This window comes from Phasianus colchicus, unplaced genomic scaffold (assembly GCF_987193195.1).
Source record: "Phasianus colchicus unplaced genomic scaffold, bPhaCol1.hap1.1 HAP1_SCAFFOLD_60, whole genome shotgun sequence".
Lineage (NCBI taxonomy): Eukaryota > Metazoa > Chordata > Aves > Galliformes > Phasianidae > Phasianus > Phasianus colchicus.
The window spans coordinates 505,508-522,908 of record NW_028325236.1 but is presented as its reverse complement, the minus strand read 5'-3'; the positions used below and the strand labels follow the sequence as shown (position 1 = coordinate 522,908).

Genomic DNA, 17,401 nt, shown 5'->3' with positions numbered 1-17,401 from the left:
TAACCCTAACCCTAACCCTAACCCTAACCCTAACCCTAACCCTAACCCTAACCCTAACCCTAACCCTAACCCTAACCCTAACCCTAACCCTAACCCTAACCCTAACCCTAACCCTAACCCTAACCCTAACCCTAACCCTAACCCTAACCCTAACCCTAACCCTAACCCTAACCCTAACCCTAACCCTAACCCTAACCCTAACCCTAACCCTAACCCTAACCCTAACCCTAACCCTAACCCTAACCCTAACCCTAACCCTAACCCTAACCCTAACCCTAACCCTAACCCTAACCCTAACCCTAACCCTAACCCTAACCCTAACCCTAACCCTAACCCTAACCCTAACCCTAACCCTAACCCTAACCCTAACCCTAACCCTAACCCTAACCCTAACCCTAACCCTAACCCTAACCCTAACCCTAACCCTAACCCTAACCCTAACCCTAACCCTAACCCTAACCCTAACCCTAACCCTAACCCTAACCCTAACCCTAACCCTAACCCTAACCCTAACCCTAACCCTAACCCTAACCCTAACCCTAACCCTAACCCTAACCCTAACCCTAACCCTAACCCTAACCCTAACCCTAACCCTAACCCTAACCCTAACCCTAACCCTAACCCTAACCCTAACCCTAACCCTAACCCTAACCCTAACCCTAACCCTAACCCTAACCCTAACCCTAACCCTAACCCTAACCCTAACCCTAACCCTAACCCTAACCCTAACCCTAACCCTAACCCTAACCCTAACCCTAACCCTAACCCTAACCCTAACCCTAACCCTAACCCTAACCCTAACCCTAACCCTAACCCTAACCCTAACCCTAACCCTAACCCTAACCCTAACCCTAACCCTAACCCTAACCCTAACCCTAACCCTAACCCTAACCCTAACCCTAACCCTAACCCTAACCCTAACCCTAACCCTAACCCTAACCCTAACCCTAACCCTAACCCTAACCCTAACCCTAACCCTAACCCTAACCCTAACCCTAACCCTAACCCTAACCCTAACCCTAACCCTAACCCTAACCCTAACCCTAACCCTAACCCTAACCCTAACCCTAACCCTAACCCTAACCCTAACCCTAACCCTAACCCTAACCCTAACCCTAACCCTAACCCTAACCCTAACCCTAACCCTAACCCTAACCCTAACCCTAACCCTAACCCTAACCCTAACCCTAACCCTAACCCTAACCCTAACCCTAACCCTAACCCTAACCCTAACCCTAACCCTAACCCTAACCCTAACCCTAACCCTAACCCTAACCCTAACCCTAACCCTAACCCTAACCCTAACCCTAACCCTAACCCTAACCCTAACCCTAACCCTAACCCTAACCCTAACCCTAACCCTAACCCTAACCCTAACCCTAACCCTAACCCTAACCCTAACCCTAACCCTAACCCTAACCCTAACCCTAACCCTAACCCTACCCTAACCCTAACCATAACCCTAACCCTACCCTAACCCTAACCCTACCCTAACCCTAACCCTAACCCTAACCCTAACCCTAACCCTAACCCTAACCCTAACCCTAACCCTAACCCTACCCTAACCCTAACCCTAACCCTAACCCTACCCTAACCCTAACCCTACCCTAACCCTAACCCTAACCCTAACCCTAACCCTAACCCTAACCCTACCCTAACCCTAACCCTAACCCTAACCCTAACCCTAACCCTACCCTAACCCTAACCCTAACCCTAACCCTAACCCTAACCCTAACCCTAACCCTAACCCTAACCCTAACCCTAACCCTAACCCTACCCTAACCCTAACCCTAACCCTACCCTAACCCTACCCTAACCCTAACCCTAACCCTAACCCTAACCCTAACCCTAACCCTAACCCTAACCCTAACCCTAACCCTAACCCTAACCCTAACCCTAACCCTAACCCTACCCTAACCCTAACCCTAACCCTAACCCTAACCCTAACCCTAACCCTAACCCTAACCCTAACCCTACCCTAACCCTAACCCTAACCCTAACCCTAACCCTAACCCTAACCCTAACCCTAACCCTAACCCTAAACCTAACCCTAAACCCTAACCCTAATCCTAACCCTAATCCTAACCCTAACCCTACCCTAACCCTAACCCTAACCCTAACCCTAGGGACTAGAGAAATTGCAGTGGAGCTGTGACAGAACGCAGCAGTCCCTGTCCCAGCCCTGTCCTCCACAGCCCATGTGCAGGGCACTGCCTGGGGGATGGCACAGCAGGCCTTGCACAGGAATACAATCAGCATCAGCACTGGTAGCACTCTGGCTAAATCTGATTAACCATAACAAAGCTGTCTAAAACTCGGGGGCTGAAAGAACTCATAGCTGACATTTCAGTACAACAGCTGAGGGCCTACTGAGCCTGGGACTTAAGACAATGCATGGCAAGGAGTCTGTCATCTTACCCCAAAACAGAGAGCAGCCCAAGCGCCCTTGAGCCTTCCTGCACTGGAGCTGGCTGCACGGCAGGATCTCTCCTCAAGCAGTGATGTCTCTCGAGGTCACACCTGCACAGAGATCCCTGGCACCTTGATGTCAAGACTCCTACTCAATATAGATCTTCTGTAATAGACTCATGATTACTTTGGAGTTTTGTGAGCTTCTCTAAGATGATGTGTAAGAGTGAAGATCTGTAGGTTATTACAGAATCATAAGATTGGCCTGAGTTGAAAAGGAACTCAAAGATCATCTAGTTCCAACCCCCTGCTGTGTGCACAGTCACCATTCACCAGACCAGTCTGCCCTGAGTCACATTTGGCCTGGCCTCAAATGCATCCAGGGATGGGGCATCCATGACCTCTCTGGGCAAGAGGTGGTGGGCGTCACCACCCTCTGAGTGAAAAACTTCCTCCTGTTTCAATTTAAAACCATTCCCTCTTGACCCATCACTATCCACCCTCGTAAACAGCCGTTCCCCCTACACCTTTATACATTTCCTTCAAGTACTGGAAGGCCACAATGAGGTCTACCCGGAGCCTTCTCTTCTCCAACCTAAACAAGACCAGGTCCCCCATTGCACCCAGAATGCCTCGGCGGCTGCATTTCCCTCCTACGCCACCAGGCGGCGCTGCTTCCCATCCAGCTCAGCACGCACCCTGTGCTCACTTCCAGGGCCCGTTGTCAGCAGCGGGTGCCCTCTGCACGAGGCAGCCCGGGCTGCGCTTTACTGACCTGCTGCTCGGGTGCGTTCTCCACGTGTGCTCCAGTCAGCCCACAGGCTGTCAGCTTTTCAGCGTCTATTACACAGCCCAGTGCCGGAGCTGGTGCAGATGCTGGACGTGCTCAGGGCCGCAGCTGTGCGCTAAAGGCATCTGCGGCTGCCGGGACAGCCTGAACAAAAGCCTCAGGAGGGGGTTGCGCAACCCCAGCGGAGCCATCAGCCCAGTGCTAATGAGATGTAAGGGGTCCATAACACTGCTTGGCTTTGCTAACTCAAAAGGAATTTGCTTAGTTTAACTTTTGCTAACTCAGAAGGAATTGCTTGGTTTAACTTTTCTTTGCCCAAGCACATTCTTAAAAGGAGGCCTTCTCAAGTCAGCAGAAAGGGGCCAATGAGAAAACAATGGAAAGGGATGACAAACAAGACAAGAAGTTGCTGAGGCACGTAGGGTGGGAGAAGAGCTCAGAACTAGGACAAAGGTCGGAAGGACATGGCGAGGAAGATGTCTGAATTCATCCAGAGACGACCACCAGGTGAAGAGGAAGATGTCGAGCCTTCATCCAATGGAAGCTACTGCGCATGCACAAGGGGGAGGAACAGTATGTAAATGAATTCCTGGAAAAGTAATGAATATTTCAATAAGTCTTGGGAAATATTGTTGAATATGTATGGGCTTCGCTTATAAATATATTGGGATCCTATTCTCCGGTGTGCAAGCTAGGAGTGATCCCCCTTGCACCCAGTGTGTGGCGCAGCACTGAAATAAAGATGTATCTGCTCTTATAACCTTACGTGGATAGAGAATTTGAGAGTTTGATTCCGCAAAGCAGCAGTTCAGAATCCTCTCTTGCAAACCTGACGTGCTGGATTTTGAGCTTATGAAGTGTGCTCCATCTTCCTAAGGTGTTCCCTTCTGCTTTAAAGGAGAAGGGCCGCAAGGTGGTATTTCTCTTGTGGCTTGCAGCTGCACCCCTTGGCACAGACCTCGAATGCTGTTTCCATGTGGCAGACTATTTTGCAGACTGTGGGTGTCCCAAATTCAGACTTCTATTCCTCTAGTCTGAGAAACATTTTATTTGGAGGAGGAAAGAAGAACATTTGAGTGTTAACACAGCAAGGTGAATGAGGACCCCACTGAAAGGTAGAAAAGGGGCCCCATAAGAAAAAGTAAAAGGCAGAAAGAAGGTTTCACAGTAACTGAAAATAGGGGGGGATAGAGGAGGATAGTTAGAGATAATTTATAGAAGCAGGAATGTAGAGCTCGTTAGAGAAGGGGGGACAGCAGACACTGGATCTGAGATAGTGAGGGGGATGGAGGCCATGCTGATAAGGTTTGAGAACAACCCAGAGACATCTGGCAGTAAGGTGATTAGATGTCCACAGAGCAAGACGAAACTAGTTTGGGGGATGCCCCTCCTTCTCTGTCGGGAGTTTATGGCGAGGAAGGTCAGAAGCCTTCCCGAAAAAGACAACAAATTCTTCAACCCACGACCCACTACGCACGCGCAACAGGGGAGGGCCTGCATGCTTTTGGGGTATAATGAATATGCATCTGAATTCCGGGAAACTACTGATTATGTATTAGTTCGTCCTATATTTGCAGCACAATTTTTCCAGATGGTGTGCAAGCTTGGAGGAATTATCCCCCTTGCACCAGGGCTTTTGCACAACTGCCAATAAAACATACCTCCTCTATATCCTTACAGGCCATAGGGTTTGATTTTCCGCACATCAGTTTGGCAACCCAGATGGGACCCGCTGTTTGGCTGCAGGACCGGCTGAGAAAGGGGATGCCTTTGGTGCATCCCGAGATTTCTCAGAAGGACTCCCTTTCATCATCCAATCACTGTGGGAGGAGACAAGGACCATCAGCGGACTAGGTATGTGATTGGGAAAGGGGACCTGTAAGTCATACACGAGGAAGAGAGCTTTTTGCTCCCCCTTAGGCTGGGTTGGTTGGTGACAGGATATAGGGGGTATTCTGTCAAAAGGTTGCCTGGGCTCTCCTTGCTGTGATAGCAGGAGATTTGGGTTTGCATGCTCTTTTACCTTCTATTGTTATATTCGGTACCGTGTATTTGAACTATTGTACTATTGTACTAGTACCACCAAATATCTTCTAAGGAATTCTGAACTTGGTTAAGACAGGTCTTGTATGTCCTGAGTGAATCTGGTATGAGTGAGACATAGCAAAGCTACAGGGCGAGAGTGGAGTCCTGACCCGCGCTTCCGTTCTCTCGCGAGGGAAACAGCCGGGGATGGATGAAGTGAAAGTTTGTCTTTATCTTTTTATCTGTTGATGATTGTCTTGTTAACTGTTGTTATTATCTTGGTAGTTGTAAAATACCTAAGTGGATTGGGAAAGGGAAAACCTTGCCAGAAGGGGGGTTTGGTTTGCCGATATTGTAGAAACAGCCGTGGTTTAAGTGTGATTAGAGTAAGATGGGGGGAGTGCAGGGAAAAGAAATACTGAGGAAATCTCCTTTGGGATGTACATTAGCACATTGGAAAGATATAGCTGGGGAACTAGGAGGAACTCTGAATAAGAGTAATGGATCTAAAGGATGCATTTTTCTGTCTACCTTTGAGGCCTTAAAGTCAATTGCTATTTGCATTTGAATGGGAAAATCCCAAATCAGGAAGGAGAACACAACTTACATGGACAGTGCTTCCCCAAGGGTTCAAGAACAGCCCAACAATCTTTGGGAATCAGCCAGCCACAGATTTGGAACAGTAGGAGTGACCCACAGAAAAAGGAGTTCTATTGCAATATGTAGATGGTCTTTTAATAGCTACAAAAACAAAAGAAACATGCATAACTTGGACAGTAAGCTTGCTTAATTTGGGGGGACTTAATGGATATCGAGTTTTCCCACAGAAAGCCCAGGTGGCCAAACAATGAGTAGTCTATTTAGGCTATGAAATCACCGCCAGACAAAGGATACTTGGGACAGCAAGAAAAGAAGTTATCTGTCAGACTCCTGAGCCACGAATAGCTGCAGAATTATGCACATTCCTGGGAATGACAGGCTGGTGTCGGCTTTGGATTCATAACTACGGACTACCAGTAAAACCGCTCTTCACACTCTTAAAAACTAACCCCAACATCCTCACATGGGATGGGGAAACCAGCAGAGCCTTTAAACAGCTAAAACATGAACTTATGCAGGCTCCCACTTTGGGGTTGCCAGATACAACGAAACCTTTCTGCTTATTTTCATATGAGAAACGGAATAGCTTTAGGGGTTCTAGCCCAAAACCTGGGGCCCTATCGTAGGGCAGTAGCATATTTCTCCAAACAGTTGGACAAAGTAAGCAAAGGATGGCCTCCCTGCCTGAGAGCAGTGGCTGCACTATATTAAATATCCAGGAAGCGCATAAATTTACTCTGGGCCAGAAAATTATGGTATTCATATCACATACAGTTTCAGCGGTGCTGGAGGTGAAAGGGGAACACTGGCTTTCACCACAAAGGTTCCTTAAATATCAAGTTATTCTGGTGGAACAAGACGATGTAGAGATAGTAGTAACCAATATTATCAACCTAGCATCATTCCTCAGTGGGACCTCAGGAGAACCTGTGACACATGACTGTCTAGAAACCATCGAAGCAGTGTATTCCAGCCGACCGGACCTGAAGGAAGAACCTCTAGAGGAGAGGCCGCAAGGTGGTATTTCTCTTGTGGCTTGCAGCTGCACCCCTTGGCACAGACCTCGAATGCTGTTTCCATGTGGCAGACTATTTTGCAGACTGTGGGTGTCCCAAATTCAGACTTCTATTCCTCTAGTCTGAGAAACATTTTATTTGGAGGAGGAAAGAAGAACATTTGAGTGTTAACACAGCAAGGTGAATGAGGACCCCACTGAAAGGTAGAAAAGGGGCCCCATAAGAAAAAGTAAAAGGCAGAAAGAAGGTTTCACAGTAACTGAAAATAGGGGGGGATAGAGGAGGATAGTTAGAGATAATTTATAGAAGCAGGAATGTAGAGCTCGTTAGAGAAGGGGGGACAGCAGACACTGGATCTGAGATAGTGAGGGGGATGGAGGCCATGCTGATAAGGTTTGAGAACAACCCAGAGACATCTGGCAGTAAGGTGATTAGATGTCCACAGAGCAAGACGAAACTAGTTTGGGGGATGCCCCTCCTTCTCTGTCGGGAGTTTATGGCGAGGAAGGTCAGAAGCCTTCCCGAAAAAGACAACAAATTCTTCAACCCACGACCCACTACGCACGCGCAACAGGGGAGGGCCTGCATGCTTTTGGGGTATAATGAATATGCATCTGAATTCCGGGAAACTACTGATTATGTATTAGTTCGTCCTATATTTGCAGCACAATTTTTCCAGATGGTGTGCAAGCTTGGAGGAATTATCCCCCTTGCACCAGGGCTTTTGCACAACTGCCAATAAAACATACCTCCTCTATATCCTTACAGGCCATAGGGTTTGATTTTCCGCACATCAGTTTGGCAACCCAGATGGGACCCGCTGTTTGGCTGCAGGACCGGCTGAGAAAGGGGATGCCTTTGGTGCATCCCGAGATTTCTCAGAAGGACTCCCTTTCATCATCCAATCACTGTGGGAGGAGACAAGGACCATCAGCGGACTAGGTATGTGATTGGGAAAGGGGACCTGTAAGTCATACACGAGGAAGAGAGCTTTTTGCTCCCCCTTAGGCTGGGTTGGTTGGTGACAGGATATAGGGGGTATTCTGTCAAAAGGTTGCCTGGGCTCTCCTTGCTGTGATAGCAGGAGATTTGGGTTTGCATGCTCTTTTACCTTCTATTGTTATATTCGGTACCGTGTATTTGAACTATTGTACTATTGTACTAGTACCACCAAATATCTTCTAAGGAATTCTGAACTTGGTTAAGACAGGTCTTGTATGTCCTGAGTGAATCTGGTATGAGTGAGACATAGCAAAGCTACAGGGCGAGAGTGGAGTCCTGACCCGCGCTTCCGTTCTCTCGCGAGGGAAACAGCCGGGGATGGATGAAGTGAAAGTTTGTCTTTATCTTTTTATCTGTTGATGATTGTCTTGTTAACTGTTGTTATTATCTTGGTAGTTGTAAAATACCTAAGTGGATTGGGAAAGGGAAAACCTTGCCAGAAGGGGGGTTTGGTTTGCCGATATTGTAGAAACAGCCGTGGTTTAAGTGTGATTAGAGTAAGATGGGGGGAGTGCAGGGAAAAGAAATACTGAGGAAATCTCCTTTGGGATGTACATTAGCACATTGGAAAGATATAGCTGGGGAACTAGGAGGAACTCTGAATAAGAGTAATGGATCTAAAGGATGCATTTTTCTGTCTACCTTTGAGGCCTTAAAGTCAATTGCTATTTGCATTTGAATGGGAAAATCCCAAATCAGGAAGGAGAACACAACTTACATGGACAGTGCTTCCCCAAGGGTTCAAGAACAGCCCAACAATCTTTGGGAATCAGCCAGCCACAGATTTGGAACAGTAGGAGTGACCCACAGAAAAAGGAGTTCTATTGCAATATGTAGATGGTCTTTTAATAGCTACAAAAACAAAAGAAACATGCATAACTTGGACAGTAAGCTTGCTTAATTTGGGGGGACTTAATGGATATCGAGTTTTCCCACAGAAAGCCCAGGTGGCCAAACAATGAGTAGTCTATTTAGGCTATGAAATCACCGCCAGACAAAGGATACTTGGGACAGCAAGAAAAGAAGTTATCTGTCAGACTCCTGAGCCACGAATAGCTGCAGAATTATGCACATTCCTGGGAATGACAGGCTGGTGTCGGCTTTGGATTCATAACTACGGACTACCAGTAAAACCGCTCTTCACACTCTTAAAAACTAACCCCAACATCCTCACATGGGATGGGGAAACCAGCAGAGCCTTTAAACAGCTAAAACATGAACTTATGCAGGCTCCCACTTTGGGGTTGCCAGATACAACGAAACCTTTCTGCTTATTTTCATATGAGAAACGGAATAGCTTTAGGGGTTCTAGCCCAAAACCTGGGGCCCTATCGTAGGGCAGTAGCATATTTCTCCAAACAGTTGGACAAAGTAAGCAAAGGATGGCCTCCCTGCCTGAGAGCAGTGGCTGCACTATATTAAATATCCAGGAAGCGCATAAATTTACTCTGGGCCAGAAAATTATGGTATTCATATCACATACAGTTTCAGCGGTGCTGGAGGTGAAAGGGGAACACTGGCTTTCACCACAAAGGTTCCTTAAATATCAAGTTATTCTGGTGGAACAAGACGATGTAGAGATAGTAGTAACCAATATTATCAACCTAGCATCATTCCTCAGTGGGACCTCAGGAGAACCTGTGACACATGACTGTCTAGAAACCATCGAAGCAGTGTATTCCAGCCGACCGGACCTGAAGGAAGAACCTCTAGAGGAGAGGCCGCAAGGTGGTATTTCTCTTGTGGCTTGCAGCTGCACCCCTTGGCACAGACCTCGAATGCTGTTTCCATGTGGCAGACTATTTTGCAGACTGTGGGTGTCCCAAATTCAGACTTCTATTCCTCTAGTCTGAGAAACATTTTATTTGGAGGAGGAAAGAAGAACATTTGAGTGTTAACACAGCAAGGTGAATGAGGACCCCACTGAAAGGTAGAAAAGGGGCCCCATAAGAAAAAGTAAAAGGCAGAAAGAAGGTTTCACAGTAACTGAAAATAGGGGGGGATAGAGGAGGATAGTTAGAGATAATTTATAGAAGCAGGAATGTAGAGCTCGTTAGAGAAGGGGGGACAGCAGACACTGGATCTGAGATAGTGAGGGGGATGGAGGCCATGCTGATAAGGTTTGAGAACAACCCAGAGACATCTGGCAGTAAGGTGATTAGATGTCCACAGAGCAAGACGAAACTAGTTTGGGGGATGCCCCTCCTTCTCTGTCGGGAGTTTATGGCGAGGAAGGTCAGAAGCCTTCCCGAAAAAGACAACAAATTCTTCAACCCACGACCCACTACGCACGCGCAACAGGGGAGGGCCTGCATGCTTTTGGGGTATAATGAATATGCATCTGAATTCCGGGAAACTACTGATTATGTATTAGTTCGTCCTATATTTGCAGCACAATTTTTCCAGATGGTGTGCAAGCTTGGAGGAATTATCCCCCTTGCACCAGGGCTTTTGCACAACTGCCAATAAAACATACCTCCTCTATATCCTTACAGGCCATAGGGTTTGATTTTCCGCACATCAGTTTGGCAACCCAGATGGGACCCGCTGTTTGGCTGCAGGACCGGCTGAGAAAGGGGATGCCTTTGGTGCATCCCGAGATTTCTCAGAAGGACTCCCTTTCATCATCCAATCACTGTGGGAGGAGACAAGGACCATCAGCGGACTAGGTATGTGATTGGGAAAGGGGACCTGTAAGTCATACACGAGGAAGAGAGCTTTTTGCTCCCCCTTAGGCTGGGTTGGTTGGTGACAGGATATAGGGGGTATTCTGTCAAAAGGTTGCCTGGGCTCTCCTTGCTGTGATAGCAGGAGATTTGGGTTTGCATGCTCTTTTACCTTCTATTGTTATATTCGGTACCGTGTATTTGAACTATTGTACTATTGTACTAGTACCACCAAATATCTTCTAAGGAATTCTGAACTTGGTTAAGACAGGTCTTGTATGTCCTGAGTGAATCTGGTATGAGTGAGACATAGCAAAGCTACAGGGCGAGAGTGGAGTCCTGACCCGCGCTTCCGTTCTCTCGCGAGGGAAACAGCCGGGGATGGATGAAGTGAAAGTTTGTCTTTATCTTTTTATCTGTTGATGATTGTCTTGTTAACTGTTGTTATTATCTTGGTAGTTGTAAAATACCTAAGTGGATTGGGAAAGGGAAAACCTTGCCAGAAGGGGGGTTTGGTTTGCCGATATTGTAGAAACAGCCGTGGTTTAAGTGTGATTAGAGTAAGATGGGGGGAGTGCAGGGAAAAGAAATACTGAGGAAATCTCCTTTGGGATGTACATTAGCACATTGGAAAGATATAGCTGGGGAACTAGGAGGAACTCTGAATAAGAGTAATGGATCTAAAGGATGCATTTTTCTGTCTACCTTTGAGGCCTTAAAGTCAATTGCTATTTGCATTTGAATGGGAAAATCCCAAATCAGGAAGGAGAACACAACTTACATGGACAGTGCTTCCCCAAGGGTTCAAGAACAGCCCAACAATCTTTGGGAATCAGCCAGCCACAGATTTGGAACAGTAGGAGTGACCCACAGAAAAAGGAGTTCTATTGCAATATGTAGATGGTCTTTTAATAGCTACAAAAACAAAAGAAACATGCATAACTTGGACAGTAAGCTTGCTTAATTTGGGGGGACTTAATGGATATCGAGTTTTCCCACAGAAAGCCCAGGTGGCCAAACAATGAGTAGTCTATTTAGGCTATGAAATCACCGCCAGACAAAGGATACTTGGGACAGCAAGAAAAGAAGTTATCTGTCAGACTCCTGAGCCACGAATAGCTGCAGAATTATGCACATTCCTGGGAATGACAGGCTGGTGTCGGCTTTGGATTCATAACTACGGACTACCAGTAAAACCGCTCTTCACACTCTTAAAAACTAACCCCAACATCCTCACATGGGATGGGGAAACCAGCAGAGCCTTTAAACAGCTAAAACATGAACTTATGCAGGCTCCCACTTTGGGGTTGCCAGATACAACGAAACCTTTCTGCTTATTTTCATATGAGAAACGGAATAGCTTTAGGGGTTCTAGCCCAAAACCTGGGGCCCTATCGTAGGGCAGTAGCATATTTCTCCAAACAGTTGGACAAAGTAAGCAAAGGATGGCCTCCCTGCCTGAGAGCAGTGGCTGCACTATATTAAATATCCAGGAAGCGCATAAATTTACTCTGGGCCAGAAAATTATGGTATTCATATCACATACAGTTTCAGCGGTGCTGGAGGTGAAAGGGGAACACTGGCTTTCACCACAAAGGTTCCTTAAATATCAAGTTATTCTGGTGGAACAAGACGATGTAGAGATAGTAGTAACCAATATTATCAACCTAGCATCATTCCTCAGTGGGACCTCAGGAGAACCTGTGACACATGACTGTCTAGAAACCATCGAAGCAGTGTATTCCAGCCGACCGGACCTGAAGGAAGAACCTCTAGAGGAGAGGCCGCAAGGTGGTATTTCTCTTGTGGCTTGCAGCTGCACCCCTTGGCACAGACCTCGAATGCTGTTTCCATGTGGCAGACTATTTTGCAGACTGTGGGTGTCCCAAATTCAGACTTCTATTCCTCTAGTCTGAGAAACATTTTATTTGGAGGAGGAAAGAAGAACATTTGAGTGTTAACACAGCAAGGTGAATGAGGACCCCACTGAAAGGTAGAAAAGGGGCCCCATAAGAAAAAGTAAAAGGCAGAAAGAAGGTTTCACAGTAACTGAAAATAGGGGGGGATAGAGGAGGATAGTTAGAGATAATTTATAGAAGCAGGAATGTAGAGCTCGTTAGAGAAGGGGGGACAGCAGACACTGGATCTGAGATAGTGAGGGGGATGGAGGCCATGCTGATAAGGTTTGAGAACAACCCAGAGACATCTGGCAGTAAGGTGATTAGATGTCCACAGAGCAAGACGAAACTAGTTTGGGGGATGCCCCTCCTTCTCTGTCGGGAGTTTATGGCGAGGAAGGTCAGAAGCCTTCCCGAAAAAGACAACAAATTCTTCAACCCACGACCCACTACGCACGCGCAACAGGGGAGGGCCTGCATGCTTTTGGGGTATAATGAATATGCATCTGAATTCCGGGAAACTACTGATTATGTATTAGTTCGTCCTATATTTGCAGCACAATTTTTCCAGATGGTGTGCAAGCTTGGAGGAATTATCCCCCTTGCACCAGGGCTTTTGCACAACTGCCAATAAAACATACCTCCTCTATATCCTTACAGGCCATAGGGTTTGATTTTCCGCACATCAGTTTGGCAACCCAGATGGGACCCGCTGTTTGGCTGCAGGACCGGCTGAGAAAGGGGATGCCTTTGGTGCATCCCGAGATTTCTCAGAAGGACTCCCTTTCATCATCCAATCACTGTGGGAGGAGACAAGGACCATCAGCGGACTAGGTATGTGATTGGGAAAGGGGACCTGTAAGTCATACACGAGGAAGAGAGCTTTTTGCTCCCCCTTAGGCTGGGTTGGTTGGTGACAGGATATAGGGGGTATTCTGTCAAAAGGTTGCCTGGGCTCTCCTTGCTGTGATAGCAGGAGATTTGGGTTTGCATGCTCTTTTACCTTCTATTGTTATATTCGGTACCGTGTATTTGAACTATTGTACTATTGTACTAGTACCACCAAATATCTTCTAAGGAATTCTGAACTTGGTTAAGACAGGTCTTGTATGTCCTGAGTGAATCTGGTATGAGTGAGACATAGCAAAGCTACAGGGCGAGAGTGGAGTCCTGACCCGCGCTTCCGTTCTCTCGCGAGGGAAACAGCCGGGGATGGATGAAGTGAAAGTTTGTCTTTATCTTTTTATCTGTTGATGATTGTCTTGTTAACTGTTGTTATTATCTTGGTAGTTGTAAAATACCTAAGTGGATTGGGAAAGGGAAAACCTTGCCAGAAGGGGGGTTTGGTTTGCCGATATTGTAGAAACAGCCGTGGTTTAAGTGTGATTAGAGTAAGATGGGGGGAGTGCAGGGAAAAGAAATACTGAGGAAATCTCCTTTGGGATGTACATTAGCACATTGGAAAGATATAGCTGGGGAACTAGGAGGAACTCTGAATAAGAGTAATGGATCTAAAGGATGCATTTTTCTGTCTACCTTTGAGGCCTTAAAGTCAATTGCTATTTGCATTTGAATGGGAAAATCCCAAATCAGGAAGGAGAACACAACTTACATGGACAGTGCTTCCCCAAGGGTTCAAGAACAGCCCAACAATCTTTGGGAATCAGCCAGCCACAGATTTGGAACAGTAGGAGTGACCCACAGAAAAAGGAGTTCTATTGCAATATGTAGATGGTCTTTTAATAGCTACAAAAACAAAAGAAACATGCATAACTTGGACAGTAAGCTTGCTTAATTTGGGGGGACTTAATGGATATCGAGTTTTCCCACAGAAAGCCCAGGTGGCCAAACAATGAGTAGTCTATTTAGGCTATGAAATCACCGCCAGACAAAGGATACTTGGGACAGCAAGAAAAGAAGTTATCTGTCAGACTCCTGAGCCACGAATAGCTGCAGAATTATGCACATTCCTGGGAATGACAGGCTGGTGTCGGCTTTGGATTCATAACTACGGACTACCAGTAAAACCGCTCTTCACACTCTTAAAAACTAACCCCAACATCCTCACATGGGATGGGGAAACCAGCAGAGCCTTTAAACAGCTAAAACATGAACTTATGCAGGCTCCCACTTTGGGGTTGCCAGATACAACGAAACCTTTCTGCTTATTTTCATATGAGAAACGGAATAGCTTTAGGGGTTCTAGCCCAAAACCTGGGGCCCTATCGTAGGGCAGTAGCATATTTCTCCAAACAGTTGGACAAAGTAAGCAAAGGATGGCCTCCCTGCCTGAGAGCAGTGGCTGCACTATATTAAATATCCAGGAAGCGCATAAATTTACTCTGGGCCAGAAAATTATGGTATTCATATCACATACAGTTTCAGCGGTGCTGGAGGTGAAAGGGGAACACTGGCTTTCACCACAAAGGTTCCTTAAATATCAAGTTATTCTGGTGGAACAAGACGATGTAGAGATAGTAGTAACCAATATTATCAACCTAGCATCATTCCTCAGTGGGACCTCAGGAGAACCTGTGACACATGACTGTCTAGAAACCATCGAAGCAGTGTATTCCAGCCGACCGGACCTGAAGGAAGAACCTCTAGAGGAGAGGCCGCAAGGTGGTATTTCTCTTGTGGCTTGCAGCTGCACCCCTTGGCACAGACCTCGAATGCTGTTTCCATGTGGCAGACTATTTTGCAGACTGTGGGTGTCCCAAATTCAGACTTCTATTCCTCTAGTCTGAGAAACATTTTATTTGGAGGAGGAAAGAAGAACATTTGAGTGTTAACACAGCAAGGTGAATGAGGACCCCACTGAAAGGTAGAAAAGGGGCCCCATAAGAAAAAGTAAAAGGCAGAAAGAAGGTTTCACAGTAACTGAAAATAGGGGGGGATAGAGGAGGATAGTTAGAGATAATTTATAGAAGCAGGAATGTAGAGCTCGTTAGAGAAGGGGGGACAGCAGACACTGGATCTGAGATAGTGAGGGGGATGGAGGCCATGCTGATAAGGTTTGAGAACAACCCAGAGACATCTGGCAGTAAGGTGATTAGATGTCCACAGAGCAAGACGAAACTAGTTTGGGGGATGCCCCTCCTTCTCTGTCGGGAGTTTATGGCGAGGAAGGTCAGAAGCCTTCCCGAAAAAGACAACAAATTCTTCAACCCACGACCCACTACGCACGCGCAACAGGGGAGGGCCTGCATGCTTTTGGGGTATAATGAATATGCATCTGAATTCCGGGAAACTACTGATTATGTATTAGTTCGTCCTATATTTGCAGCACAATTTTTCCAGATGGTGTGCAAGCTTGGAGGAATTATCCCCCTTGCACCAGGGCTTTTGCACAACTGCCAATAAAACATACCTCCTCTATATCCTTACAGGCCATAGGGTTTGATTTTCCGCACATCAGTTTGGCAACCCAGATGGGACCCGCTGTTTGGCTGCAGGACCGGCTGAGAAAGGGGATGCCTTTGGTGCATCCCGAGATTTCTCAGAAGGACTCCCTTTCATCATCCAATCACTGTGGGAGGAGACAAGGACCATCAGCGGACTAGGTATGTGATTGGGAAAGGGGACCTGTAAGTCATACACGAGGAAGAGAGCTTTTTGCTCCCCCTTAGGCTGGGTTGGTTGGTGACAGGATATAGGGGGTATTCTGTCAAAAGGTTGCCTGGGCTCTCCTTGCTGTGATAGCAGGAGATTTGGGTTTGCATGCTCTTTTACCTTCTATTGTTATATTCGGTACCGTGTATTTGAACTATTGTACTATTGTACTAGTACCACCAAATATCTTCTAAGGAATTCTGAACTTGGTTAAGACAGGTCTTGTATGTCCTGAGTGAATCTGGTATGAGTGAGACATAGCAAAGCTACAGGGCGAGAGTGGAGTCCTGACCCGCGCTTCCGTTCTCTCGCGAGGGAAACAGCCGGGGATGGATGAAGTGAAAGTTTGTCTTTATCTTTTTATCTGTTGATGATTGTCTTGTTAACTGTTGTTATTATCTTGGTAGTTGTAAAATACCTAAGTGGATTGGGAAAGGGAAAACCTTGCCAGAAGGGGGGTTTGGTTTGCCGATATTGTAGAAACAGCCGTGGTTTAAGTGTGATTAGAGTAAGATGGGGGGAGTGCAGGGAAAAGAAATACTGAGGAAATCTCCTTTGGGATGTACATTAGCACATTGGAAAGATATAGCTGGGGAACTAGGAGGAACTCTGAATAAGAGTAATGGATCTAAAGGATGCATTTTTCTGTCTACCTTTGAGGCCTTAAAGTCAATTGCTATTTGCATTTGAATGGGAAAATCCCAAATCAGGAAGGAGAACACAACTTACATGGACAGTGCTTCCCCAAGGGTTCAAGAACAGCCCAACAATCTTTGGGAATCAGCCAGCCACAGATTTGGAACAGTAGGAGTGACCCACAGAAAAAGGAGTTCTATTGCAATATGTAGATGGTCTTTTAATAGCTACAAAAACAAAAGAAACATGCATAACTTGGACAGTAAGCTTGCTTAATTTGGGGGGACTTAATGGATATCGAGTTTTCCCACAGAAAGCCCAGGTGGCCAAACAATGAGTAGTCTATTTAGGCTATGAAATCACCGCCAGACAAAGGATACTTGGGACAGCAAGAAAAGAAGTTATCTGTCAGACTCCTGAGCCACGAATAGCTGCAGAATTATGCACATTCCTGGGAATGACAGGCTGGTGTCGGCTTTGGATTCATAACTACGGACTACCAGTAAAACCGCTCTTCACACTCTTAAAAACTAACCCCAACATCCTCACATGGGATGGGGAAACCAGCAGAGCCTTTAAACAGCTAAAACATGAACTTATGCAGGCTCCCACTTTGGGGTTGCCAGATACAACGAAACCTTTCTGCTTATTTTCATATGAGAAACGGAATAGCTTTAGGGGTTCTAGCCCAAAACCTGGGGCCCTATCGTAGGGCAGTAGCATATTTCTCCAAACAGTTGGACAAAG

The 17,401-nt window shown here is 46.4% G+C and overlaps 1 protein-coding gene across 1 annotated transcript in view; it reads left to right on the top strand.

Moving 5' to 3' along the window:
- Window positions 1-4,111: 4,111 nt before the first annotated feature.
- Window positions 4,112-17,401, top strand: part of LOC149911687 (uncharacterized) — a 44,515-nt gene continuing 31,225 nt past the window's right edge. The window contains exon 1 of the mRNA XM_090133388.1: window positions 4,112-17,401. This exon is cut by the window's right edge and continues 18,361 nt beyond it. The gene's annotated coding sequence lies outside the window, so the exon portion shown is untranslated.